The sequence below is a fragment of the Tenrec ecaudatus genome, chromosome 10 (assembly GCF_050624435.1).
Source record: "Tenrec ecaudatus isolate mTenEca1 chromosome 10, mTenEca1.hap1, whole genome shotgun sequence".
In the NCBI taxonomy this organism is placed as follows: Eukaryota; Metazoa; Chordata; class Mammalia; order Afrosoricida; family Tenrecidae; genus Tenrec; species Tenrec ecaudatus.
In genome coordinates, this window is record NC_134539.1 from 73,859,187 (window position 1) to 73,863,394 (window position 4,208).

Genomic DNA, 4,208 nt, shown 5'->3' on the forward strand with positions numbered 1-4,208 from the left:
GGAAGCCTGGTGAGTTTTATGAAGGATGGGAGAAGTTTCAGGTTTTACAGGGCACCCTCGGGGCACTTGGAGGGAAGCCAGGTGTACTGCCCACATAGGTGCACCAGTCATTCCTGTCTCATAGCCCGAATCTGAGCATGCCCAGTGGACACTCTGGTCCCTGTTCTAACTACCTAAGGGAATCTGTAAACAGAGAGAGGTTTGTTTGTTGTGTTTTTTTCTAGGTACAGTGTACTTTATTGATGGTGCATAACAAGGTCGGGCTCTCTAAGCCCCTCCCATCCTTCAGGGGGTTCCGATGTTATATTCTCAGTATGTTAAGGGATTGAATTAGGGGCAAAGATTCCCCAGCAACTGAGAGCCTCTCTTCCTCCAGTGCTGTTGCTGGGCTGCTGGTCCAGGGGGGCTCTTACTCCTTGGAGGCCATGTGGACCATGAGGTCCATCACCCTGTTGCTGTAGCCAAATTCATTGTCATACCAGGAAATGAGCTTGACAAAGTGGTCGTTGAGGGCAATGCCAGCCCCAGCATCAAAGGTGGAAGAGTGGGTGTCACTGTTGAAGTCACAGGAGACAACCTGGTCCTCGGTGTAGCCCAGGATGCCCTTTAGGGGACCATCAGATGCCTGCTTCACCACCTTCTTGATGTCATCGTACTTGGCAGCTTTCTCCAGACGGCAGGTGAGATCCATGACGGACACACTGGGGGTGGGGACACGGAAGGCCATGCCATTCAGTTTCCCATTCAGCTCCGGGAAAACCTTGCCCACAGCCTTGGCAGCGCCAGTAGATGCAGGGATGATGTTCTGGGCAGCCCCACGGCCATCGCACCAGAGTTTCCCAGAGGGGCCGTCCCCGGTCTTTTGGGTGGCAGTGATGACGTGGACTGTGGTCATGAGTCCTTCCACGATGCCAAAATGGTCCTGGACGACCTTGGCCAGGGGGCTAAGCAGTTGGTGGTGCAGGAGGCATTGCTGACCATCTTGAGGGAGTTGTCGTACTTCTGGTGGTTCACGCCCATCACAAACATGGGGCATCGGCAGAAGGGGCAGAGATGATCACCCTTTTGGCACCACCCTTCAGGTGAGCCTCGGCCTTCTCCATGGTGGTGAAGACACCGGTGGACTCCACGACGTACTCGGCACCGGCCTCGCCCCACTTGATGTTGGCAGGATCTCGCTCCTGGAAGATGGAGATGGCCTTCCCATTGACGACGAGCTTCCCATTCTCAGCCTTGATGGCGCCGTTGAACTTGCCGTGGGTGGAATCATACTGGAACATGTAGACCATGTAGTTCAGATCAATGAAGGGGTCATTGATGGCAACAATCTCCATTTTGCCAGAAAGGAAAGCAGCCCTGGTGACCAGGCGCCCAATGCGGCCGAATCCGTTCACTCCGACCTTCACCATCGTGTCTCGGGGATGCGGCTGGGACTGCACGGGAACGGGAGAGGAGGCTGTCTGTCGCAGGAGGAGGAGCAGAGAGCCGGTTTGTTTGTTTTTAAAGTATGTTGTTGTTGTTGTTAGGAGCCATCATGTTGCTTTCCACTCGTTGCAACACTACGTGCAACAGATCATGGCACTTCCGGGGCCTGTGCATAAGTGTTCATATCAAGCACAGGCCCTTTGAAAAAGAAATGCTAGGTTTCAGTGGAGATAACTCTAGAGGTGTGAAAATTCCATTATGAACACAATTTGGCTTTCAAAAAAATTTAAACAGTCTTGTTGACATATAATTCACATATCACACAATTCACTCTTCCACATGTCTAAAAGCAATCATCACCACAGTCAACTTTAGAACATTTCCTTCATTCTTGAATGCATAATTATTAGTTCTCCATTCCCCTCAGTCTCCTCTGCCATACCCCCAAGAAACCATTAATCCAGTTACTGTGTCTCTAGATGTAACTGTCCTGTATTCATATAAAGAAAAACATACTGAACAACAACACAAACCCAACAACAATAACGAGATAAAGCAGAGAGAAGGTTCGATCAGAAGGAAAGAAGAAAAAAATTAAAACTAGAACAAATTTCAAATAGGTAGTAAGGCCAGTTCCCAAGCATATCCAAGAATGAATTGAGAGAGTGGGAGAGGGGCCTGGTTCGAGGCTATTTTGATGGTTCGATAGCGAGACTGTGCTGAGGACCCCACGTGCATGGGGGATCAGGGCTTGCTGCCTTTCCGCCAGCACCACAGAAGTGCGCCCACACTTTCTTATCAGCTTGCCCAGATACGTGGCAAAGTGGAAGCGGGAAGGTCGAACTTGGAAGCCGTTAGTTCTCAAACACCAAAAATGGAATCAGACTTTATTACCGTTGAGTAGTTGAGCTTTCTATCAGTGGCAAAAGATGTCCTGACAGATTTATACTCCATAATCTAAACTCTGTAGTCAAAGCAGGTTTTAAAGTACAGATAGTACTCTAGTGGCCAAGACCCTTGGGTAATATCGCATTGAAGTAATAAATTCAAGTGCAGTTTTGAACTCCATATCACGGACTACATGGCCTTGAGTGACCTGACCCCTGTGACCTCTCCCAACCCACGCGACACTCTCTCTCAAGGCTCCATCTACTCCTCTTGTACTTCCCGGTCCTACAGCTCACCAAGCTCCTTTCTACTCAGGCTCTTGCCCTTAAGTTGCTCTGCCTACAACACTCGCTCCCCAGCTCATCACACGGAGCCTCCTTGCCAGCACCAGGTGTCAGTCCACATGTCCTCTGCACAAAAAGTTCGTCCCCTGCCCCCATACCACACGAGAGGGCTTCTCCCTCTACTTCTGCACCCCTTTAGCACAGTGGCTCTCAACCTTCCTCATGCCGAGAACCTTTCAGACAGTTCCTCATGTGGTGGTCAATGCCCCCAATGCCCCCAACCATAAAATTATTTTCGTTGCTACTTCATCACAGTACTTTTCCTACTCTTATGAATCAGGCGACCCCTGTGAAAGAGTCATTTGACCCCCAATGGAGTTGCGGCCCACAGGTTGAGAACTGCTGCTCTAGCATTTCTATTTATGTATTTTTAAAGCCTGGATCCCAGTGGGTAACCATATTGTCTATTTGGGTGTTTTGTTTTTACTCGTTAATTGAATGCCACCCACACTAGAATATAAGCGGCCCTCCGCGCCCCACCCCCCGCCAAGTGATAGAATACTGTGGCAGTCACCTACTCTGGTGTCAATGTAAGGCTCAAGAGTGTAGGGTGGAGTCTAGGCTGTCAATCTGGAGATAGCCAATGAGACCTCTGTGGGCATGGCCTTCTCCTGAGAATTCTGGGGAATCTGGTGCTTCCTCCTTGGAGGTGGAAGACACCTCTCTCTGCTGCTCCCTGGAAGACACTGCAGAAGACAAGCCACATGGACGCAACCAGACCTCAGAGGCCGGAGAAGCCACAGAGAGACCCCTGCCAGCACTGAGATGCTTACAACACCACTGGACCAAAGACTTTCTACCCACTGGCTTATGATCGTCCTGCATTTGGCTTCATTGCATGTGTTTCGTGAGTCTGAAGAGGACTTTATAGATTGGTGTCGGACATATGGGCTAATATCAGACTTATAGCCTTAGACTGGACTGGGCTGGGATGGTTTCTCAATGTTCAATCGCTCTTGTATATAAATCTATTTCTTATACACATAGGTGTGCCCCTGGACTTGTTTCTCTAGTCTCCCCAGACTAGCACATTTGAAGTATTTCGGCGAGATGACGAGGTTCTGGAAGCACTCACTCACCAGGGCTCCCGAGTTGAGGGGATAGGTACCTAAAAGTCCATGAGAACGTTCTGCTGTGAAAGACTAGAGAGTGTGCTCTTGTATAGCAACTGCTTCCCAGGAACTTATGAGTCGAGGACGGTACTGTTAAGCATGTATCAATACCTCATTTCATTCTGAATCCCTTGTGACATGGTGTCTACCCGTGTATTGTGCCAGCCTGGCCGATAAACACAAGTAACCCGTATCTGCATATGAGGAGACACCAGAGCCAGTCAAGATGGTGGCCATGAGAGGTAGTGGAGTTAGTACAGAGCTCAGAGGCAGGTAGGAAACGAAGAGGAAGGCTGAGTCAGGGGGAAGCCCAAGAATGGAAGGTGAGTTGGGAGGGAGGTGACAGGGGAACACACAGGCATGGGGAGAGAAGAGACAGGGAGGGGTCTTTTTTAAAAAATCATTTTATTGGGGGCTCTTACAACAATCCCTATATCAA

The 4,208-nt window shown here is 49.6% G+C and overlaps 1 pseudogene; it reads right to left on the bottom strand.

Moving 5' to 3' along the window:
- Nucleotides 1-409: 409 nt before the first annotated feature.
- LOC142458013 (glyceraldehyde-3-phosphate dehydrogenase-like) lies at nucleotides 410-1,457 on the bottom strand (annotated as a pseudogene).
- Nucleotides 1,458-4,208: the final 2,751 nt, after the last annotated feature.